Source organism: Convolutriloba macropyga, chromosome 14 (assembly GCF_964194025.1).
Source record: "Convolutriloba macropyga chromosome 14, txConMacr16.3, whole genome shotgun sequence".
In the NCBI taxonomy this organism is placed as follows: Eukaryota; Metazoa; Xenacoelomorpha; order Acoela; family Convolutidae; genus Convolutriloba; species Convolutriloba macropyga.
Genome location: NC_134481.1, coordinates 9,544,420 through 9,571,220, shown reverse-complemented (window position 1 = coordinate 9,571,220; position 26,801 = coordinate 9,544,420).

Here is a 26,801-nt window from a genome sequence, read left to right as displayed (position 1 = left end):
ACTTTTAAAAATACCCAACGAATTCCGAACAATAATAGCCCCAAATGATTCCCGCAACCCCGATTGGGATTGGAACATAAAAAAAACTGTTGCTCTACAAATAAATTTCAAATTGCCCGCTGTTTTGATTGGATTTTGTAGTTAGGCATTCACCTGATTTACAGTGAGAAGTCACCCTGATTAGCATCAATACAAACAAAAATTACAGCTGGTAACTAAAATAAATTACAAAACAAAACATATGACGGGCTAAAACTGGGCTTTATGGGTTGATCCCATCTCCATGTCTTGGCTTTGTTTTTCGACATTTATTCAATCAATTTTGTTCTCACAGATAGTTTTGGTGAGCAACGCTTGTTGGTCAGTACTTTGAGCAGAATGAAGAAACAATAAAACTAGCCAAGAAAAATTAACTTTTTAACGAATTGAAAGACATAGCAGGACAAGCCTTGAACTACAATTCTAAGTAATTTCATTGACAAAACAAAAAACTAGACCTGGAAATGACAATGAATGGATCTGGGAAACCAATTGCGAGAGATCTCAATCAATCAACCTCACAGCAGTAAAAAAAAGTAAAATTGCCGCGTGTAACCAATAAAAAATTTGAAAAACGAATGTTTGGTTAAGACACCGTTTTCCTACTCTGCTTCAAAGTTAGAGTGAAAAAGTTTCACTCTGCAAAGACAATCGCTTTTTCGTTTTATATGATGTCTTGGCGTGACCAAATTTACTTTTTCTGCATCTTTTGCCAGTGTTTATTTTTAAGCATATTTAAGCAAATAAATAAATTCATAAAAAATGAAGCATTTCAAAACTAGCTCGAACCAAGTTGAGACACATCATAGTAAGGGGCAACATCATGTTTAAAGTTTTTAGCATCTCGTATAACACTCGATTGACCTTTTGTCATTCAAAACAGCGTATTTTTGTTTGATTATTAATAAATGTTGGATAGCGCGCAATTCGTGGGATTTAAAAAATCCTCTTTTGAAGCAATTCACATAATCAGCGGGTAAGCTTGAAAATAATGTCTTTCTTTATAAAAGAATTCCATCGTTCTCATTTCCGGAAAACATCCCAATTATCAGTATAAGCATTCTCTGTTGGCAAAAACTTATGAAAACGTAATCTTTCTCAAATCTTACATTCTAACGGTTAACAAGGTGTTTGATGGTTTTTCCTCCTTTTGTTTGAAGGCGTTAAAACAATTTTTGTAAAAGGCACTATGCGTTCATAATCAGTTCTGTTTTAAACAATATTTAAACGTTATTTTTGCGTGGCGAATATTCATCCAGGCCGTCTTAAAAAAACGCATTGCGCATTTCAGAAAATAGCTGAAAGTTTTAAATAGCTGAAAATGTTAAAATTTGGACCCCGTACAAAATAGATCGACGTTTTTCATAGCAGCTCGTCTTATTACACGTTATAGTTAAGTCTGACTTCATGATTCCTTTCATGGTCGTCAGCAACTCCAAGCACTTGGTTGTCCAAACTCCCCAGATGCTCTTCAGCTGAACAAACTGAGTTTAACATTGACTCCACATCATTTCTGATCGTTGCCAAATGCTCCTGATTATACTTTACCATTTGGAGTAATGTCTCATTATATCCATCTAGCGAGTATTCAAATGAACTTGAAACAAAGTTTGAATGGAAATCTTCTATAACGCTCAACTCTTTGTTAATTGACGATAAAGTTGAGTTCAGTTCTGAAGACTGTTCCGAAACTTTTTGAACCCTTTTTTGATATTCTGAAATTTTGTTTGTGTTTTTGTCGGCCAAATTTCTAATTTCGGTATTGATTGCGACTTTTGGGACCACTTCGTGTTCTGATGCGCCAATATGATTGGTCGACCAACAATCTTCGCAAATGAGTTCTGAACAGCTGTTTCCTTTGCAATAGAATGCTTTAGGTTTTTGATGCGTCGCACATGTGTCGTGCTAATTTTTGAATGAATCAAAATTCCTACGGCTTTTCACACCACCCAGTTTTTGCGAAATTCTGGCAAATCTTGACAAAAAAAATCTACAAAGAACATTAATGAAAGTGCGTTTTCTCAGTTTCTATGCATCGAGAAAATTTCCTACTCTAAACCTTGAGAACAGAGAATAATATTGGAAGGCGACGTGCGAACTGTGCAGCTCAAAATCAAAATCCGAAAAAAAAACTCAAAAAAGTAGATTAATGAATAAAATTCAATTCTACAAAAAATAAAACAAAAATACAAAACTGTATCATGTATATATTATATATTAAGATGCAGTGCTTACAATGAAAACAATTCAGCAAAAGAACAGAAGTGTTGAGTAAGACATAAGAACAAAGTTAGTTCTAAATCTAGCATTCATGAGTCTGTTCCGTTTTTTTATTTTGTTTCTCGACACTGAATCTGTTTATTGAAGAAGGCTCTTGAGCTTTGCTGTTTAGAAGCACAAAAAAATTTCATAACAAATTTCGATGAAGAAGCAAAAGGAGGTAAACCGAAAAAAAAAATTTGTTTGACAAGCAAAGCAGGTAAAAAACACGGCATGACAAGTGCTCAAACACAATCCAACGGACTAAACACTCCACTGACAGTCAACAGGCCAAATGATCATTATGAACCAAACAGACAAACAAAATTTCGCAAAGTTAGAAAAAACATTATAATTGCTTTCGAAATGCACCTAAAAAATGTTTTAATGCATAGGTAGGCATTTATATGGAGAGTCAAACAAAAACTAATGAAAAATAGTAGGAAATACTAAGATTTGCTAATTTTTTTTTATCTCAAAGCCTACAGGAGAAAAGCTGTATTTGATATCTTTACGAATGAACTCATCACAAATTTGTTTTATCGACTACTTCTGCTCACTAAGCTTGAAAAAGACTTTAAAAAAGTCACAAAACGTTCTTTAATTTTGTCTAAATTTTTTATATTGATTTCTTTAAAATGAGCTCAAAATTTTCTGAAAAACCCAGAATAAGTAATTTGCAGGCCTGCAGAAATCTTTTTGCACAGAAAACATACAAAGAGAGGCAAGAACAACAAAAAGTTGCAAAATTCAAATAATTAATCCAAAATTACAATTTGGATTGAGAGCAATTAAAAAAAATTGAAACTAATGTCCTCCAAACCCAAATTATGCCTTTGGAATCTATTCACCAGCTCACCTAAAAACTTAACCAGCTTTGGAATCAGCTCACCAGCTCACCTAAAAACCGATAAAGTTGAGCTCAGTTCTGAAGACTGTTCCGAAACTTTTTGAATCCTTTTTTGATATTCTGAAATTTTGTTTGTGTTTTTGTCGGCCAAATTTCTAGTTTCGGTATTGATTGCGACTTTTGGGACCACTTCGTGTTCTGATGCGCCAATATGATTGGTCGACCAACAATCTTCGCAAATGAGTTCTGAACAGCTGTTTCCTTTGCAATACAATGCTTTAGGTTTTTGATGCGTCGCACATGTGTCGTGCTAATTTTTGAATGAATCAAAATTCCTACGGCTTTTCACACCACCCAGTTTTTGCGAAATTCTGGCAAATCTTGACAAAAAAAATCTACAAAGAACATTAATGAAAGTGCGTTTTCTCAGTTTCTATGCATCGAGAAAATTTCCTACTCTAAACCTTGAGAACAGAGAATAATATTGGAAGGCGACGTGCGAACTGTGCAGCTCAAAATCAAAATCCGAAAAAAAAACTCAAAAAAGTAGATTAATGAATAAAATTCAATTCTACAAAAAATAAAACAAAAATACAAAACTGTATCATGTATATATTATATATTAAGATGCAGTGCTTACAATGAAAACAATTCAGCAAAAGAACAGAAGTGTTGAGTAAGACATAAGAACAAAGTTAGTTCTAAATCTAGCATTCATGAGTCTGTTCCGTTTTTTTATTTTGTTTCTCGACACTGAATCTGTTTATTGAAGAAGGCTCTTGAGCTTTGCTGTTTAGAAGCACAAAAAAATTTCATAACAAATTTCGATGAAGAAGCAAAAGGAGGTAAACCGAAAAAAAAAATTTGTTTGACAAGCAAAGCAGGTAAAAAACACGGCATGACAAGTGCTCAAACACAATCCAACGGACTAAACACTCCACTGACAGTCAACAGGCCAAATGATCATTATGAACCAAACAGACAAACAAAATTTCGCAAAGTTAGAAAAAACATTATAATTGCTTTCGAAATGCACCTAAAAAATGTTTTAATGCATAGGTAGGCATTTATATGGAGAGTCAAACAAAAACTAATAAAAAATAGTAGGAAATACTAAGATTTGCTAATTTTTTATCTCAAAGCCTACAGCAGAAAAGCTGTATTTGATATCTTTACGAATGAACTCATCACAAATTTGTTTTATCGACTACTTCTGCTCACTAAGCTTGAAAAAGACTTTAAAAAAGTCACAAAACGTTCTTTAGTTTTGTCTAAATTTTTTATATTGGTTTCTTTAAAATGAGCTCAAAATTTTCTGAAAAACCCAGAATAAGTAATTTGCAGGCCTGCAGAAATCTTTTTGCACAGAAAACATACAAAGAGAGGCAAGAACAACAAAAAGCTTTAAAATTTAAATAATTAATCCAAAATTACAATTTGGATTGAGAGCAATTAAAAAAATTGAAACTAATGTCCTCCAAACCCAAATTATGCCTTTGGAATCTATTCACCAGCTCACCTAAAAACTTGAAAACTTTTTACTATCTGAGCTGGGGAAAAAACTCACAAAATGACAAAAAATTGAAAAATGCCAATTTTAATGAAACATGGCTATAACTTCGGGCAATTTAACACGGCTATATAACATGATGAACTTTCAAAACCATTTCCATTTCACAAAAACTGTTGCATTAACCAATCTATCTAAAATCCCTACAGAATGTCAGCGGCTCCTGAGGATCAAAAACTCAAAATATGACAAAATTTTTTTAAAAAGTTGAAAAAATTGCAGTAATTACTAAAAATTGTAATTTTCAGGTTTGTATAACGGATACATATTATTTTAAAAAAGAAAAGCAAAGCATGACATGACTAGTTTACAAGAGAGTATAAACAATTTTACCCAATGTCAACTGAAGACTCGTTCAAGACTGACAAAAGCAAAAAATGGCACACTTTTGTGATCAAAAGTTTCCTTTTTTACCGTGAATTGAGTCAATTTTAGTCCCTTTGGTACAAAAGGCACTCAGCAGACAGCTAAAATCAGCTAATAGCCTCTGCTGCGGCTTAGTATGAGCCAAGCTTTACATTTTTAAACGATAAAAATATTCTGATGACATCCCAAAAGTACATAGCCGCAAGGCTCCGGAATTGACATGAATTAAATCTAAATCCATGCCGAATCCAAACAATAACTAAAGTAATTAAACTCTTTACTCCATTACACCAATCAATTTGAAATAAACGAAGGAAACATATTAGAACAGAAAATTAAAACAAAGTAGTTGAGACAGAAAACAGTTATCCGCAATACACTGTGTGATACATCTAGTTTTTGTTCAATATGAACGGTAAATGATTGGACAAATGATACACGCCATATATTCCTTGAACACCCGTATCATGTAAAAGAACCAAAATAATCATAATCAAGAATATAAATTAATAAAAATTTTGTCCACTAATTTTTTTAATAGTCTAGAATACGTCTCAAAGAATTTGCAACGCCTCCACAAATCTTCTGAAAAATACTGCAATTCGGTTTTGTTTAATTTCTGAACGTTCAACCCTCAATTGAGACGCAGACAAGAGAAAGACTAATACTCAAAAACAATAGCAATTGATAGCAATTACAAAGTGTATTTTAAACTCTATTACTAAGTTCGAATGGTTAAAGATGCTTCAAAATGTATTAGTTTTGTTTTACATAATTGAGAGCAACTGATTCAGTCCAGGAGGTTATATGTGAGACTAAAAAACTGCTAAGAAAAAGCCACATCTTATCAAAAGAGATCTCTCGATTGGCCCAAAATTTTTCATACAAAGCTTTTTCGCTCTCTCTCTCTCTCTCTCTCTCTCTCTCTCTCTCTCTCTCTCTCTCTCTCTCTGCCTTTCAGAAAATTAAGTGAACATGTACCACTTTATATTGACTCTCCGATTTTTTATTTTTGCTCAGAAGGTTACACCTAACACTTCTTTTCGCGTGCAACACTTGATTTACTCTAAAGCAAGTTCTGTTAAATAGAAGCCACAGATTAAAAAAATAGACCACCATTACACCTCTTCGATTCGTGAAGAAAGCAGGTACAATCTAATAAAATCCAAATTAATTGGATTGTAAAAAAAATTAGGAGTACTATAATAACTGGCTGCCAACTAAGAAGATGCGATCGGCTAACAATCAATTTGGATCTAGCGAGCTCCAATGAGAGCTAATAAAAGATTTAGCGCACTGAGCAGAATTCAAAAAACCTAACGATAAATTATCAAAATTTAAAAAAAAAATGGTGAGAGTGGTTTTAGATGCATTGAATCTCGACTTTGAGTAAATTGATTCACGTACTTTAAAAGTTTTTGAAAAATAAAATTTGAAAATTAAAATCATTTACAGCGTTATTCACATTTTTTTGCTCCATTGAGGGGACTAATTCCAGGTAAAACACCAGAAAATTTTGTTATGATTGATTCATTCCATTGAATGTTCCCCTCTTCCTTTCAGTTCCTTACTGCTTTTTATGCTGGCAGCAGCCTAAAACATAAACCCAGCAGCCTAAAACATAAATTTTGAACCTCAATTTGAAACGACGATAAAAATGGGGAAAGATATACAACTGCTAAATATTAATCCCAGGTGGATTATAATTTTTATGATGATCTAAAAACAACCGCCCCTTCTAACACGATTCTAATAGACGCTTCGACGGGACGACGGCGCGATAATTGCGCCACGTGGAGACACACGTGTGCTTTACGTAACGAGAAACTGATTTTTGTTCCAATTATACTAGAAACATTTCTATTGAAATTTTAAACTTACCCAGATTCAGGTCCCATCCGGAAGTGACCTCTGATCAGAACAAGTCCGACGCACAGGATGTGTTCCCAGACCAAAATTACAGGGTCTGGGATTTGATCGGAGCTCACAATGATATGATCAGAGGTGACTTCAGTTTGGGGACTCACACGGTGTTTTGAGCGCACTTTAGTCTGATCAGAGGATCTTTGGTCTCGAACGGTCTGATCAGAGATCACTTCCCGATGGCACCTCAACCTGGGTAAAGATCTTTCTAACCACTATAATACAAATTCTGGATTCACTGTCTTTAAAAAATCAAATCATAGAAAGAAACCGTAACTCAATGCTTAACCACATGAAAACAAAACGTCAAAAAGCAGAACTTATGTTCTTACTTCAAACAGTGACTTCTAGTGATATCTCGAAATATTTTTGTCCTCAGAATAAGTTAATACGTCGAACTTGGATTGCATACAACATAAAAGATTCAAACCAGACTTACTTTTTTCAGCGAGTAATTCTGAAGCAAAAGGAGGTAAACCGAAAAAAAAATTTGTTTGACAAGCAAAGCAGGTAAAAAACACGGCATGACAAGTGCTCAAACACAATCCAACGGACTAAACACTCCACTGACAGTCAACAGGCCAAATGATCATTATGAACCAAACAGACAAACAAAATTTCGCAAAGTTAGAAAAAACATTATAATTGCTTTCGAAATGCACCTAAAAAATGTTTTAATGCATAGGTAGGCATTTATATGGAGAGTCAAACAAAAACTAATAAAAAATAGTAGGAAATACTAAGATTTGCTAATTTTTTATCTCAAAGCCTACAGGAGAAAAGCTGTATTTGATATCTTTACGAATGAACTCATCACAAATTTGTTTTATCGACTACTTCTGCTCACTAAGCTTGAAAAAGACTTTAAAAAAGTCACAAAACGTTCTTTAGTTTTGTCTAAATTTTTTATATTGGTTTCTTTAAAATGAGCTCAAAATTTTCTGAAAAACCCAGAATAAGTAATTTGCAGGCCTGCAGAAATCTTTTTGCACAGAAAACATACAAAGAGAGGCAAGAACAACAAAAAGTTTTAAAATTTAAATAATTAATCCAAAATTACAATTTGGATTGAGAGCAATTAAAAAAAATTGAAACTAATGTCCTCCAAACCCAAATTATGCCTTTGGAATCTATTCACCAGCTCACCTAAAAACTTGAAAACTTTTTACTATTTGAGCTGGGGAAAAAACTCACAAAATGACAAAAAATTGAAAAATGCCAATTTTAATGAAACATGGCTATAACTTCGGGCAATTTAACACGGCTATATAACATGATGAACTTTCAAAACCATTTCCATTTCACAAAAACTGTTGCATTAACCAATCTATCTAAAATCCCTACAGAATGTCAGCGGCTCCTGAGGATCAAAAACTCAAAAATATGACAAAATTTTTTTAAAAAGTTGAAAAAATTGCAGTAATTACTAAAAATTGTAATTTTCAGGTTTGTATAACGGATACATATTATTTTAAAAAAGAAAAGCAAAGCATGACATGACTAGTTTACAAGAGAGTATAAACAATTTTACCCAATGTCAACTGAAGACTCGTTCAAGACTGACAAAAGCAAAAAATGGCACCCTTTTGTGATCAAAAGTTTCCTTTTTTACCGTGAATTGAGTCAATTTTAGTCCCTTTGGTACAAAAGGCACTCAGCAGACAGCTAAAATCAGCTAATAGCCTCTGCTGCGGCTTAGTATGAGCCAAGCTTTACATTTTTAAACGATAAAAATATTCTGATGACATCCCAAAAGTACATAGCCGCAAGGCTCCGGAATTGACATGAATTAAATCTAAATCCATGCCGAATCCAAACAATAACTAAAGTAATTAAACTCTTTACTCCATTATACCAATCAATTTGAAATAAACGAAGGAAACATATTAGAACAGAAAATTAAAACAAAGTAGTTGAGACAGAAAACAGTTATCCGCAATACACTGTGTGATACATCTAGTTTTTGTTCAATATGAACGGTAAATGATTGGACAAATGATACAGGCCATATATTCCTTGAACACCCGTATCATGTAAAAGAACCAAAATAATCATAATCAAGAATATAAATTAATAAAAATTTTGTCCACTAATTTTTTTAATAGTCTAGAATACGTCTCAAAGAATTTGCAACGCCTCCACAAATCTTCTGAAAAATACTGCAATTCGGTTTTGTTTAATTTCTGAACGTTCAACCCTCAATTGAGACGCAGACAAGAGAAAGACTAATACTCAAAAACAATAGCAATTAATAGCAATTACAAAGTGTATTTTAAACTCTATTACTAAGTTCGAATGGTTAAAGATGCTTCAAAATGTATTAGTTTTGTTTTACATAATTGAGAGCAACTGATTCAGTCCAGGAGGTTATATGTGAGACTAAAAAACTGCTAAGAAAAAGCCACATCTTATCAAAAGAGATCTCTCGATTGGCCCAAAATTTTTCATACAAAGCTTTTTCGCTCTCTCTCTCTCTGTGAACATGTACCACTTTATATTGACTCTCCGATTTTTTATTTTTGCTCAGAAGGTTACACCTAACACTTCTTTTCGCGTGCAACACTTGATTTACTCTAAAGCAAGTTCTGTTAAATAGAAGCCACAGATTAAAAAAATAGACCACCATTACACCTCTTCGATTCGTGAAGAAAGCAGGTACAATCTAATAAAATCCAAATTAATTGGATTGTAAAAAAAATTAGGAGTACTATAATAACTGGCTGCCAACTAAGAAGATGCGATCGGCTAACAATCAATTTGGATCTAGCGAGCTCCAATGAGAGCTAATAAAAGATTTAGCGCACTGAGCAGAATTCAAAAAACCTAACGATAAATTATCAAAATTTAAAAAAAAAATGGTTAGAGTGGTTTTAGATGCATTGAATCTCGACTTTGAGTAAATTGATTTACGTACTTTAAAAGTTTTTAAAAAATAAAATTTGAAAATTAAAATCATTTACAGCGTTATTCACATTTTTTGCTCCATTGAGGGGACTAATTCCAGGTAAAACACCAGAAAATTTTGTTATGATTGATTCATTCCATTGAATGTTCCCCTCTTCCTTTCAGTTCCTTACTGCTTTTTATGCTGGCAGCAGCCTAAAACATAAATTTTGAACCTCAATTTGAAACGACGATAAAAATGGGGAAAGATATACAACTGCTAAATATTAATCCCAGGTGGATTATAATTTTTATGATAATCTAAAAACAACCGCCCCTTCTAACACGATTCTAATCGACGCTTCGACGGGACGACGGCGCGATAGTTGCGCCACGTGGAGAAACACGTGTGCTTTACGTAACGAGAAACTGATTTTTGTTCCACTTATACTAGAAACATTTCTATTGAAATTTTAAACTTACCCAGATTCAGGTCCCATCCGGAAGTGACCTCTGATCAGAACAAGTCCGACGCACAGGATGTGTTCCCAGACCAAAATTACAGGGTCTGGGATTTGATCCGAGCTCACAATAGTATGATCAGAGGTGACTTCAGTTTGGGGACTCACACGGTGTTTTGAGCGCACTTTAGTCTGATCAGAGGATCTTTGGTCTGGAACGGTCTGATCGGAGATCACTTCCCGATGGCACCTCAACCTGGGTAAAGATCTTTCTAACCGCTATAATTCAAATTATGAATTCACTGTCCTTAAAAATCAATTAATATGCAGAAACCGTAACTCAATGCTTAACCACATGAAAACAAAACGTCAAAAAGCAGAAATTTTGTTCTTACTTCAAACAGTGACTTCTAGCGATATCTCGAAATATTTTTGTCCCCAGAATAAGTTAATACGTCGAACTTGGATTGCATACAACATAAAAGATTCAAACCAGACTTACTTTTTTCAGCGAGTAATTCTGACGGACATCTTGAGCACGTTTTATTTTTTTTAGAGAACAAGCTGCGACAGTCTGGACACCGCCGCTGGTTTCTTTGAATTACTTCATTCAAGCATTTTGTGCAAAACGAGTGTCCACAATTCAGTATACGAGGCTCAGTAAAAGTTCATAGCAAATGCTGCAATGTAGGTCATCATTTTCATCACTTTCGGGATAGGCGGTAGCCATTTGCGTTTTCTAAACTTGGTTTCAAGCCCTGCGAATACCACTTTTTAAGATCGACCAAATTGCGAATCAGATAACCAATCTTTATGAAGTAATATTCACAAAACTCGATTTTTTAATGAAAAACTCGGAAGTGTGTTTCATTGCAGTTACTAAAAATTGCGGAAAGTAAAATCATTATTAAGGCCGTAATTTAGATAAATTACGTGTAATAAAAACGTGAATTCAGCTTCCAAACTTTTGTTAGTGCAATTTGCCAATTGTGATTTTTCCGTGTGGTTTTTCTCAATTATCCACTCCAAACTCTTCCTTAGAAAAATTCAAAATTTTAATGTAATCATTCTTTGCAATTTGTGTTTTTTCATGTATAAAAACGATGTGAACAAGGGTTGTCTTGACTAGTTTTGCTGATATGTTTTGATTTATCTATCAAATTATATGCAAATAATGATTGACTTGTATGTTTATTCACATTAAGCTAACATTATCTCAATTAAGAGTTTAAATTGGTGCACAAAGTAAACCGAAGTAAAGCATAGCTGACGTTAAATAAAACCAAACGTTATGTAGGAGTTTTATATTCTTTTAGAAAAACACATTGTTGACCTTCCCTGGTGATTGATATATTTAAAATCTTGCAAGATTTCACATTCAAAAGGCGTTTACAAAAAAAAGTCATTTATTTTCAGTTTTGCTGATCAAGAATTCTGATATCAGTCATGATATTTGGTTTTCAGTTAGTTTTAGCTACCAAAAACACATAAACAATTTTTCCGGAATTCAAAATCTTGCAAGATTCTTGCAAGATTTTGAATCCTGATTAATTTTTATTTCATTGAATTAGGCTTCTTAACTTGTTCAATAAATAATAACTTGCTTCAAAGATGCTTCCTATAACACTTGTACCCAGATTTATTTTTTGGCCTTGATTGATATCTTGCAAGATTCTTGCAAGAATCTTGCAAGTTTTGAATCATCTTGCAAGATTCTTGCAAGATTTGAATCCGCTCATCACTTGGTTTTATATTCAAGGCAATGTATAGCATTTGCAACGTATAATGTATTCCAGTGCACCAAAGAGACATAAATACAGCCATTTTTTAGAGATATAGTGAATGGGAGACCGCTAACGGACCACTGTTCAAAGCCATGTCTCTCTTTTGCTGTGGGATCTAATTCGGTAATCGCGGCAAGACCTCAACGTGCATAGAGAGTGCTCATGGTCCGCCAGGGACAAATAATAATACGTCTTTCTATTGTATTCTTGGCTTTTTGACCTCTTTTTCGAAATTCGGCTTGATCGCTTTTCGGCTTCTTTATCACCACCCGCTGGAACGTTTAATTGAACACAATTTAAATTCAAGAGAAAATCCTCCTCGTATTTCAAACAAAAATCACATTAGTTGAAAACTTGCTCCGATTTTACATTGAAACATCTTTCAAGGCTAGAATTTAAATTATACAACCACGTATTAGCTAAATTTCAAAGTTTCAATGGAAGAAAGTAGTTTTTATAATTGCTACCCAAGATCTGTTCTACGAGCCTAGGTAGGTTTCGGTCAAACCGACTTGAGTTGCAGACAGTGGGGTGCGATGCGACCCAACTCAATGGGCTGGAAAATTTTTGGTAGCACCTTGCGTCTGGCCACTAGCATTTTTTGGCCTATTTAGTCTTCCCAATACCGACATTTCGGTTTGTTTGATCTGGCTAACCAATTTGGTCTGGCCAGTCTAGCCAATGCCCATATCCAAAGCATAGAGGTCAAGCCAAAGGAAGAGCCTGTCCTCTGCATAATCTATAAATTCGGTGCTGAATTGATTGTTTTTGAAAACAACAGCCGATCATTGGTAACCAACGCTTATATGTAGATGACTATAGACTACTTCGTCAAATTTTTTTGCCAAATTCACATCTTGAAAATGACAGTTTTTTAACAAAAAAAATAATTAAGAAATTTCATTTTTCACCCTAATTCTAGAAAGTGAAATAAAATATAAATTTACTGAATGCTTCTACATATTTAATTGGGTCTGGCCAAAGGTCTGGCTTACGTTCTGTTCTGTCTAGCCAAGGGTCTGGCTTATAGTCCAGCCTAAACCTGGCCTTAGGTCTCTTTGGCCCGGCCAAAAGTCTGGGCAAAGTCTGTTCAGTCTGGCTAATGACCATACGTGATTTGTGAGTCCAATAACATAAACGAAAGGGGGCCTTCCAAATGCCAGAAAACAAAATTTTGTATCAAAAAGGCAACAAACACGATTAATGCAGGTGAAATCTCTATATTAGCTGATAATTTAGTCCAAATTGAAGGAACGGAGGCTCGCTGTGATAAACAGATCATTGTTTCCGAATCACGTCACGCAGCTCATGAGAAGCATAGCCATGGACATCGATACGCAATTGTCGGCAAAATGTTTCCTTCCATCTTTCTTGTTTAATTTAGTCATTATGCATGTTTAAGACATTATTGATAAAACAGTCAAAATGTCCATGTTTAGCGACGGTTAACATTTAGAATGCATGCAATTGTTGTCCAGTTGAAAAACAATTTAGTGTCGTCCATTTTGAAACGTCGTCCATTTGAACCGCCTCCTATACGAGTACACTCTTAACTAACTCTATACACTAAAAATTACTTAAATACACTTAGAGCAGCATACCAGTTACGTGCAGCATACCAGCATAAAACAAAACGCTCACACAGTTTGTAGAATACAATTGGTTAAAGATAAGAAATATGTCAATGTTTAGAAAATTTGTTTTTCTATTGGCTTGATCAAAACCAGTATGATTAACTCAAAGCGGCAAAGGTATCAGTGTTCACAAATTCGCATCATTTCTCGCCTTTTTTGAAGTGTTGACTGGAAAAGAGTAAAAAAAACAGCAAAACGGTACAAAGAAGAAATACAGTCCATAAATCAAGCGTTCTACTGAGGCTTTTGTGTAATAACGAGAATGCAAAAAAAGCAAAAACAAATACCTTGCACAACGGAATTTTTCAACTTCATAATTTGAAAACATAGACAAAATCGACAAAAATTGATTATAAAAGCTAAAAGAATTAAATTAAACAACTAAAGCTGTGGAAAGTTTTCTAGTTCAATTTTCTGTCATCATTGGCAAAATTAACTGAACATTACTTTTGCCGTACTGTCTTCTAAGAAGATAATCCACACACACATCTTACAATAAACAGATAGAGCACCAATAGAAACCGAATTTTTTGAAATAAAAAAATCTGAGATCTGAATTTGTTGCAATGTGACCATGAAATCTCCAAAACCGCCAAATCAAATTTAGTGGAGACGAGACGTCATCTTGTAACGTGAATCAACTAAAAAAATTTAATTTGTCTAGACTAATGCCTCAGTACAAATTCTCTAACATGTGCTTCCACAAAATTAAATAGAGCGAGAGTTCGAACATAGATAATTAATGCACATACTTGCTTACTTGCTACATAACAAGAGCGCGCTACTTGACGAGGAGCGCTCAAAATAACTTGTCGAAAATTTTAAAAATATTTTCCAAAGTTTGAATAAATTGCCAGTTTCTTGCTGTGGGTTTCTTGCTGCAGCTGAGTTTTCAATTTCGTGCAATGAGAGGTGGTATTTGTTTCAATTTTAGTCACATTTTTGTACTCCAATGAGATCTGAGTAGGAAAAATTGCGCACGACTCAGCAGAAGCGATGGAGAAGAAAGAATTTGAACTAATTGGGCGAGTAAAAGGACTTCAAAAACGCAATTGATTGATTATCAAGTTACTCCAGGACTATGAGAGTAATTAGGCAAATTGTTTAGCATAAATATAATGCTAATGGACTTCATTAGTTTTTATAATTTTACTAATTCTTTTAATTTTAATAATTCATCAAAAACTTTTTTTATGATAAGTCGCCGGGGCTGACAGTTTTGTTAAAAAGAACTCGAAAAGTAAAGCCAATTCGGCCATTTCAATTCCAAAGACAGAAACAAAGTTATGCTATAAAAATTTAAAAAATATATTTATTTGATGAACTGTTAGCTGCCTATTATCTAAGAAAAATTTGATCAAATAATTAATCGGAGTTTGTCGAAGGCCCTACTCCTAATTCTAAAAAATTTTGGTCGAAAATCTTGAACTCATTTTTACTGCAACTTTCCATAGTAACCACAAGGTGTGCGACGATGTGCTCAGCTGAAAAAGAAATCAAGAATCACAGTAACTGACGAACAAAAAAATAACAGGACAAGTCCTGAAATACAATTCAAAGAATTGTATTTATTTATGACCTGACAATCTTTTTACTCCGATTTAAAAGGCAAATGAGAGATGTTAATAATGACACACAGCAATAAAACAGCACAGGAACAACAAAAACAAGCAAGTCTAAAAATTCAACTTTTATTTTTTGAAAACACAGGATCAACATCAAAAAGCAACTATTATGAGCTCCAAATACCAACTATATTCCTCTGTTTCTTATTAGCAACGTGTCATTAAATGTCGATGAATCCTCACTAAAATTATTAAATCATAAGACAAAAATAACCAAAAATCGCAATAAAACTAGCTAAAACTTTTTAAAATCATTTAGTATAAAAGTCACTGAACGCAACAGCTACTGAAGGATAAAATTACATTAACTAACTGAGTCCTCAATAACCATCGTTGAGACCTTTTATCAATAAGATTAAGCGATAAGACAGCAATAAGTAAAACAAATATTGGCATCACTAATGTTTTTTAAAAGACGAACACGCGTACAAATCACAAAAAGCAATAGCTATGAACTGAATTGACTTGTTTTAAATAAAGCTTTTTTAGCAACTAATGAGACTTGTCAATAATGAGACTAAGAGTTAAAACCACAAAGTTGAAAAGAAAAACTAGCAAAAATCAAAAAATTCGATAAATAATATTGAAAACAATTAGTGTTTAAGTCATACAAAGCACTAGTTTTAAACAGAAACGATTAAAATGATAAACTTAACCCTTATTAGCAGCATCAGAGACCTGTCCCTAATGAGGTTGAATGATGAGACATCAAAAAGACAATAAATACCTGCAGAAATGAAAAATTCATACAAAAGTTTTTGAGAAAGAGAAGTGTCAAAGTCATGAAAACCACTAGCTATTAACTCGAGCCATTAATTAGGTTCTTTTAAGCCTCAGTAGCAACCAATCAGACCTGTCATTGATGACACTAAGTGATAAGACAACAGATATTTTTACGAAAGAAGGGAAAAACTAAAATTCACTAATAATTTAAGACAACAAATAGTGGCAAAGTAATAAAATAAATTTAGCTGCCCTTTAATGATTTCAAGCAAAGGCAAATAGGCACCCTTAGAACACATATATACCGTCTTAAAAGCACTGAAGTAGAGTAAACTCTGAAAACAGAAGTCAAATTTTCTTAACTGAAAAAAAAGTTCATCTCAAAAACCGCCAAATTGTTCAAACATCAATTTCTCACTCCACTTTAAAGGTATTTTGAAAAAAGCCACGCCTCAAATTTACTCAATTTTTCGCTCCCTTTATTATTTCAGTGTGAGCAAAATCACCACTCTAATTTGACTTCTCACTGACGTGAAAAGATGAAAAAAGCGTGAACAGATCTTAAAAAAAGACAGCGCACCAATACAATTAAAATTCCTTGAATTGTATAAAAACGTATCGTGGAAGCAAGACACATATCACCGCAGAAACCTAAACCGAACTGAAAAAACGGTACCAAACTACAAATAACACCAAATTGCAGGTGGCGATTTTTTAAAAATAAGGAAAAGTTTGGTGGCGAAATCAAATCTTTTGTTAATATGGGTTGAATGTACTACAAATTTCCAATTCTTGGTACACATTTTTGTCAGTGTACACAAAAACGTGTGAAATACAGCTCTATAGACCTTATTAACGATTATTCTTTAAACATGATGTTCGAAAACTGCAAATTTTCATAGATAGGTAGAATTTACGTATAGCTTTTCCTGTATTGCAATATGATATCAGACAAATAAAAAATTATTAAAGAAATTGACTAAATTTGCAAATCGGTTATTAATACCGTCACTGCGGGGTAAAGAACGGTTGGAATATCCTTTTTTCAATTGAATAGAAGTTTTAGCTTATTCCAATTCTAATGTTCAAAGCCGATCACAAGTTTTCCTGAGTTGGCAAAATTTATGGTCACCAAAACAGAAAAATAGACGAAAGAGAACTGCAGACAGTTTTTTGACTTGTGATTGGGCACAATCATTGTTCTTTACATAATATTCAGCAAGGCAGTGTAATTTTTTTTATTTTGGTGCTTTTTTCCATTCTGATGAACTCTTTTTTCTTTGAAAGGAGAATTTGCTCTAGAACCATAGCATTGGAATTAAAAGCAAAAATGAAGCACAACTTCAAAGTTTCACAGTTAAATGAATTCTGCGTACTCATTAATGCATTCGCAAAAATTTTCCTAGTAAATGCTTTGAACCCCATTGAAGAGCAACTTATAATTACATGTATTAGATTTACTGATAAAATGACCATTCTGAAAAATGAATTACGGGAGCTTCGTGGAACGCGTATTAAAAACTGTTGAGCTGTAGGCAATTGCAGTTCCTTTTTAATTTTTTTCCTGTTGGTGCATATTTTTGTGCTTTGTATGAGTTTTTCTACGAGTAGCTTGACAATTCTTATTCAGAAAGCAGTTTCGACATGAAGCCTTAATCACTGGCACAAAATTTTCATTTAATTATGCTATATTTTAGCTTGACCTTATAAATTTGATTGTAATTAATTACACAAAAATCACATAATCATTTTTTCTCATCTTACCAAGGAGATGGAGAGTGTAACAAAACCGATATACTACAGATTTTCAACAGAGAAATGTCCCTAGTGAACTCCGCAAAAAAGTTACAAAACTTATTTCTTCTCTCTACTACTCTATGTGTTTATAAACGTATCTATCGAAGGTTTTGGAAATTTGACATTTTCTAGACTCCTTCGAGTAGATTTTTAGAACTTTATTGGTAACAGGGCTGAACTTCAAGTCGATAGAGCGAAAATGCAAACCATACATCATCGAGGTATCAGAGATCTGATCAAATTGGTATTTTCAAATATAATTTTTCCTTATATTTCTTGTTTATTGTTTGTACAAAAAAACCATCTTCTGTTTTCTTTTCTACGGTGGGACGCGTGAAAACGGATCAAGTTGATCCAAAAGTGCGCTCACTGGTGCCCTTTCTTAATTTTTTAAATCATGCCTTGATTTTAAATCGAAGTAAATAATGGACTCTAAGAAACAATTTATCATTGTTCCGACCCCCTTGTGGGGGGAGGAACTATATACACGAATGGGTTTTTTGTTCAGGCAATTATGGCCGATCGATATATTCATCGTAGAGAGTTGAGTGTGGTATCATTAGAAAAGAGAGCTCGATCAACTTAGAAGATTTTTTTTATTTTCTTTTTTTAAAGGGAGTTATCGTGGTTTAAACTTTTGTGAAAAGTCGAGTGAATTCCGTTGTTCTTATTCACATTTTCCTTAATTTTTGACCAAATTTTTGTCAATTTTGTTAAAACTTGTTAATAATTTTAAAAACAAAGTTATTGTTTTTGAGGTTACGAACAGACAAGGCCCGCCAGTTTGTTTTATCCGAATTTTTTTGGTTAATATTTCTGCTAAAGTTTTCGAATTTGAGACTTTTTTTGAATAAAAAAGTCTCCCAATAAGCTTTTGTTTCCTGCTTTGTTTAAATTTGCACTAAGTAGAGACCTGACATCTGCTGACACAATCTACGAAAACTCCAAAAAAGACAGCTGTACAATAGTTTCCTATAGGAATTTTCTCGAATTATATTTTTGCCGGTTTTTCGAAAATAAACCTAATAATTGTACAAAATGCATGATTTATTTGTGGTTTAACTTTCTATAGTAACCACAAGGCGTTCAACGATGTGCTCAGCTGAAAAATATATCAAGAATCACAGTAACTGATGAACAAAGAAACAGAGCAGAACAAGTCCTGAAATTCAATTGAAAGAATTGTATATATTTATGACCTGACAATCTTTTACTCCGCTTTAAAAAGCAAATGAGAGCTGTTAGCAATGAGACTAGGTGATAAAACGCTTGAACAACAAACACAAGCAGGACGAAAAAAAATTAAAGTTTATTTTTTGAAAAGACAGGATCAACATCAAAAAGCAAACGCGATGAGCTCAAACTACCAACTATATTCCTCTGTTTCTCATTAGCAACCTGTCATTAAATGTCGACGAGTCCTCACTAAAAATATTAAAGGATATGACAAAAAAACCAAAAATCGCAATAAAAATCGCAAAAATCGCAATTATACGTGTCGTTGATGATAGTAAGTGATAAGACAACAGATAATTTTTGATTTAAAAAAAGGCAAAATCTAAAATTCACTAATATTTTAAGACTTAATCTTATTTCTGTCCACGTGATTCTTTATCCCAATTTATAAAGGGCACAACTTTCTCCAAACGATGGCAATTTATTTTTATAGAAGTTTTAAATTCAAGTAACACTTTTTTGGCTTTCTTACTCCGAATTTTCATAAAAGTTTTGTGAAATTTTGCATATTCTCCTGTGTTTGATTTAGTTACTTACTCCCTTTTCAACCAATCACAGTAAATAGAGCTCCAATTGTCAATGAGCGAAAGCGCAAAACAATTTTTTTTTAATGAATTCCACAAATAGCTGATAGTTTTACAATTTTTTTTAATGAATTCCATAAATAGCTGATAACTTTCTCTCGCAAAACTTATTGGATTTTTGCCCCTGCGTTACTGAGGTTCTTTTCGTTTTCAAACAGCATATTCCCGTCAATCAAGAACCCTAATTGCTTCTGTAGATGTTTACATAAACCTATTTACTGATTTCTGATGAGAGCTAAAAATTTTACTGACTTTCAGTTTATTTATTGTAAGAAAAACAATTTGCCCTTCCCATTTTTGCTTTTTTTATGGGTTTGACCATGTAATCTCGAAATATTAAATGATTTCTTTTTATTTTCGATTCATTTGTCATTCTTTTTGCAGACTCATGGCTACGTTTTATTAGTTAAAGATTCAATTGGGTTCTTAAAGAGCTACAGTTGAGCCTATACAATGCCTTCAGTTGTTATCTAAGGCCTCTTATGGTTCTGAATATATTTGTTTTAAGAGAATGTTAAGGTTTTGAAATTTGTCAATTTTAATCTTATTTCTGTCCACGTGAATCTTCATCTCAATTTATACAGGCACAACTTACTCTAAATGAATGTAAAATACTCTTGATAGAGGTTTTAAATTCAAGTAACACTTTTATGGCTTTCTTATTCCAAATTTTTATTAAAGTTTTGTGAACTTTTGCGTATTCTCTTGTATTTGATTTAGTTATTTACTCATTTTTCAAACAATCACATTAAATTTAGCTCAAATTGGCAATGAGCTAATGAGCGAAAGCGCAAAAAAATTTGTTCAATGACTTCCACGAATAGTTGATAGTTTTAACGACTTTCTCTCGCAAAACTTATAGGATTTTTGCCCTTGCGCAATTGTGGTTCTTTTCGTTTCAAACAGCATATTCCTTTCAATCAAAAACACTAATTGCTTCTATAAATATTTACATAAATCTATTCACTGATTTCTGTTTAGAGCTAAAAATTTTATTGACTTTCAATTTATTTATTTTAAGAAAAACATTTTGTCCTTCCGATTTCTGCTTTTTTATGGGTTTGACCATGTAATCTCGCAAATTTAAACGATTACTTTTTGTTTTGCATTCATTTGTCATTCTTTTTGCAGCCTCACGACTACGTTTTATTAGTTAAGATTCAGTTGGGTTCTTAAAGAGCTACAGTTGAGCCTACACAATGCCTTCATTTGTTATCTAATGCCTCTTATGATTTTAAATATATTTGTTTTAGGAGAATGCTAAAGTTTTGAAATTTGTCAATTTTAATCTTATTTTTCTCCACGTGAATCTTCATCTCAATTTATACAGGCACAACTTACTCCAAAGGAAGGTAAAATATCCTTGATAGAGGTTTTAAATTCAAGTAACATTCTTTTGGCTTTCTTATTCCGAACTTTCAGTAAAGTTTTGTGAACTTTTGCGTATTCTCCTGTAATTGATTTAGTTACTTACTCATTTTTCAACAAATCACATTAAATATAGCTTCAATTGGCAATGAGCGAAAGCGCAAAAAAAAATTATTTAATGACTTCCACGAATAGCTGATAGTTTTAACGACTTTCTCTCGCAAAACTTATAGGATTTTTGCCCTTGCGCAATTGTGGTTCTTTTCGTATCCAAACAGCATATTCCTGTCAATCAAAAACCCTAATTGCTTCTATAGATGTTTAAATAAATCTATTCACTGATTTCTGATTAGAGCTAAAAATTTTATTGACTTTCAATTTATTTATTTTAAGAAAACTATTTTGTCCTTCCGATTTTTGCTTTTTTTATAGGTTTGACCATGTAATCTCGCAAATTTAAATGATTTATTTTGCTTTGGATTCATCTGTCATTCTTTTTGCAGCCTAATGACTACGTTTTATTAGTTAAAGATTCAATTGTGTTCTTAAAGAGCTGCAGTTGAGCCTATGCAACGCTTTCAGTTATTATCTAATGCCTCTTATGACTTTGAATTTACTTATTCAAAGAGAACGTTAAAACTCTTAAATTTGTCAATTTTAATCTTATTTCTGTCCATGTGAATCTTTATCTCAATTTATACAGGGCACAACTTACTCCAAACGAAGGCAAAATACTCTTTATAGAGGTTTTAAATTCAAGTAACACTTTTCTGGCTTTCTTACTCCAAATTTTCATAAAAGTTTTGTGAACTTTTGCATATTCTCCTGTATTTGATTTAGTTACTTACTCCCTTTTCAACCAATCACATTAAATATAGCTTCAATTGGTAATGAGCGAAAGCGCAAAATAATTTTTTTTAATGACTTCCACGAATAGCTGATAGTTTTAACAACTTTCTCTCGCAAAACTTATTGAATTTTGGCCCCTGCGTTATTGAGGTTCTTTTCGTTTTCGAACAGCATATTCCTGTTAATCAAAAACCCTAAATGATTCTATAGATGTTTAAATAAATCTATTTACTGATTTCTGATTATAGCTAAAAATTTTATTGACTTTCAATTAATTTATTTTATGAAAACTTTTTTGCCCTTCCAATTTTTGCTTATTTATGGGTTTGACAATGTAATCTCGCAAGTTTAAATGATTACTTTTTGTTTTCTATTCATTTGTCATTCTTTTTTGAAACCCCATGACTACAATTTATTAATTAAAGATTCAATTGGGTTCTTAAAGAGCTGCAGTTGAGCCTATTCAATGCCTTCAGTTCTTATCTAATGCCTCTTATGACTTTGAATACATTTGTTTGAAGAGAATGTTAAAGTTTTGAAATTTGTCAATTTTAGTCTTATTTCTCTGCACGTGTATCTTTATCTCAATTTATACAGGGCACAACTTACTTCAAATGAAGGCAAAATACACTTTATAGATGTTTTAGATTCAAGTAACACTTTTTTGGCTTTCTTACTCCAAATTTTCATTTAAGTTTTGTGAACTTTTGCATATTCTCCTGTATTTGATTTAGTTTCTTACTCACTTTCCAATCAATCACATCAAATATAGCTCCAATTCGCAATGAGCGAAAGCGCAAAAAAAAATTATTTAATGACTTCCACGAATAGCTGATAGTTTTAACGACTTTCTCTCGCAAAACTTATAGGATTTTTGCCCTTGCGCAATTGTGGTTCTTTTCGTATCCAAACAGCATATTCCTGTCAATCAAAAACCCTAATTGCTTCTATAGATGTTTAAATAAATCTATTCACTGATTTCTGATTAGAGCTAAAAAATTTATTGACTTTCAATTTATTTATTTTAAGAAAACTATTTTGTCCTTCCGATTTTTGCTTTTTTATAGGTTTGACCATGTAATCTCGCAAATTTAAATGATTTATTTTGCTTTGGATTCATCTGTCATTCTTTTTGCAGCCTAATGACTACGTTTTATTAGTTAAAGATTCAATTGGGTTCTTAAAGAGCTGCAGTTGAGCCTATACAACGCTTTCAGTTATTATCTAATGCCTCTTATGACTTTGAATTTACTTATTCAAAGAGAACGTTAAAACTCTTAAATTTGTCAATTTTAATCTTATTTCTGTCCATGTGAATCTTTATCTCAATTTATACAGGGCACAACTTACTCCAAACGAAGGCAAAATACTCTTTATAGAGGTTTTAAATTCAAGTAACACTTTTCTGGCTTTCTTACTCCAAATTTTCATAAAAGTTTTGTGAACTTTTGCATATTCTCCTGTATTTGATTTAGTTACTTACTCCCTTTTCAACCAATCACATTAAATATAGCTTCAATTGGTAATGAGCGAAAGCGCAAAATAATTTTTTTTAATGACTTCCACGAATAGCTGATAGTTTTAACAACTTTCTCTCGCAAAACTTATTGAATTTTTGCCCCTGCGTTATTGAGGTTCTTTTCGTTTTCGAACAGCATATTCCTGTTAATCAAAAACCCTAAATGATTCTATAGATGTTTAAATAAATCTATTTACTGATTTCTGATTATAGCTAAAAATTTTATTGACTTTCAATTAATTTATTTTATGAAAACTTTTTTGCCCTTCCAATTTTTGCTTATTTTGGGGTTTGACAATGTAATCTCGCAAGTTTAAATGATTACTTTTTGTTTTCTATTCATTTGTCATTCTTTTTTGAAACCCCATGACTACAATTTATTAATTAAAGATTCAATTGGGTTCTTAAAGAGCTGCAGTTGAGCCTATGCAATGCCTTCAGTTCTTATCTAATGCCTCTTATGACGTTGAATACATTTGTTTGAAGAGAATGTTAAAGTTTTGAAATTTGTCAATTTTAGTCTTATTTCTCTGCACGTGTATCTTTATCTCAATTTATACAGGGCACAACTTACTTCAAATGAAGGCAAAATACACTTTATAGATGTTTTAGATTCAAGTAACACTTTTTTGGCTTTCTTACTCCAAATTTTCATTTAAGTTTTGTGAACTTTTGCATATTCTCCTGTATTTGATTTAGTTTCTTACTCACTTTCCAATCAATCACATCAAATATAGCTCCAATTGGCAATGAGCGAAAGCGCAAAATAGATTTTTTTAATAACTTCCACGAATAGTTGATAGTTTTAACAACTTTCTCTCGTAAAACTTATTGAATTTTCGCCCCTGCGTTATTGAGGTTCTTTTCGTTTTCAAACAGCATAATCCTGTCAATCAAAAACCCTAAATGCTTCTATAGATGTTTAAATAAATCTATTTACTAATTTCTGATTAGAGCTAAAAAAATTTAATTTACTTCCAATTATTTTATATAAGAAAATATATTTGATCTTCCAATTATTGCTTATTTATTAGTTTGACAATGTAATCTTGCAAATTCAATTTCTTTTTGTTTTCTATTCGTTTGTCATTCTTTTTGCAGCCTCATGACTACGTTTTATTAATTAAAGATTCAATTGGGTTCCTAAAGAGCTACAGTTGAGCCTATATAATGCCTTCAGTTGTTATCTAATGCCTCTTATGAATTTGAATATATTTGTTTTAAGAGAATGTTAAAGTTTTGAAGTTTGTCAATTTTAGTCTTATTTCTGTGCACGTGTATCTTTATCTCAATTTATACAGGGCACAACTGAATCCAAATGACGGCAAAATAAACTTTATAGATGTTTTAGTTTCAAGTAACACTTTTTTGGCTTTCTTACTCCAAATTTTCATTTAAGTTTTGTGAACTTTTGCATATTCTCCTGTGTTTGATTTAATTACTTACTCACTTTTCAACCAATCACATTAAATATAGCTCCAATTGGCAATGAGCGAAAGCGCAAAATAGATTTTTTTAATGACTTCCACGAATAGTTGATAGGTTTAACGACTTGGTCTTGCAAAACTTATTTGATTTTTTCCCTTGCGAAATTGTGGTTCTTTTCGTTTTCGTACAGCATATTCCTGTCAATCAAAAACCCTAAATGCTTCTATAGATGTTTAAATAAATCTATTTACTAATTTCTGATTAGAGCTAAAAAAAATTTTATTTACTTTCAATTATTTTATATAAGAAAATATATTTGATCTTCCAATTATTGCTTATTTATTAGTTTGACAATGTAATCTTGCAAATTCAATTTCTTTTTGTTTTCTATTCGTTTGTCATTCTTTTTGCAGCCTCATGACTACGTTTTATTAATTAAAGATTCAATTGGGTTCCTAAAGAGCTACAGTTGAGCCTATATAATGCCTTCACTTGTTATCTAATGCCTCTTATGATTTTGAATATATTTGTTTTAAAAGAATGTCAAAGTTTTGAAATTTGTCAATTTTAGTCTTATTTCTGTGCACGTGTATCTTTATCTCAATTTATACAGGGCACAACTGACTCCAAATGACGGCAAAATAAACTTTATAGATGTTTTAGATTCAAGTAACACTTTTTTGGCTTTCTTACTCCAAATTTTCATTTAAGTTTTGTGAACTTTTGCATATTCTCCTGTGTTTGATTTAATTACTTACTCACTTTTCAACCAATCACATTAAATATAGCTCCAATTGGCAATGAGCGAAAGCGCAAAATAGAATTTTTTTAATGACTTCCACGAATAGTTGATAGGTTTAACGACTTGGTCTTGCAAAACTTATTTGATTTTTTCCCTTGCGAAATTGTGGTTCTTTTCGTTTTCGTACAGCATATTCCTGTCAATCAAAAACCCTAAATGCTTCTATAGATGTTTAAACAAATCTATTTACTAATTTCTGATTAGAGCTAAAAAATTTTATTTACTTTCAATTATTTTATATAAGAAAATATATTTGATCTTCCAATTATTGCTTATTTATTAGTTTGAAAATGTAATCTTGCAAATTCAATTTCTTTTTGTTTTCTATTCGTTTGTCATTCTTTTTGCGGCCTCATGACTACGTTTTATTAATTAAAGATTCAATTGGGTTCCTAAAGAGCTACAGTTGAGCCTATATAATGCCTTCAGTTGTTATCTAATGCCTCTTATGATTTTGAATATATTTGTTTTAAGAGAATGTCAAAGTTTTGAAATTTGTCAATTTTAGTCTTATTTCTGTGCACGTGTATCTTTATCTCAATTTATACAGGGCACAACTGACTCCAAATGACGGCAAAATAAACTTTATAGATGTTTTAGATTCAAGTAACACTTTTTTTGGCTTTCTTACTCCAAATTTTCATTTAAGTTTTGTGAACTTTTGCATATTCTCCTGTGTTTGATTTTATTACTTACTCACTTTTCAACCAATCACATTAAATATAGCTCCAATTGGCAATGAGCGAAAGCGCAAAATAGAATTTTTTTAATGACTTCCACGAATAGTTGATAGGTTTAACGACTTGGTCTTGCAAAACTTATTTGATTTTTTCCCTTGCGAAATTGTGGTTCTTTTCGTTTTCGTACAGCATATTCCTGTCAATCAAAAACCCTAAATGCTTCTATAGATGTTTAAACAAATCTATTTACTAATTTCTGATTAGAGCTAAAAAATTTTATTTACTTTCAATTATTTTATATAAGAAAATATATTTGATCTTCCAATTATTGCTTATTTATTAGTTTGAAAATGTAATCTTGCAAATTCAATTTCTTTTTGTTTTCTATTCGTTTGTCATTCTTTTTGCAGCCTCATGACTA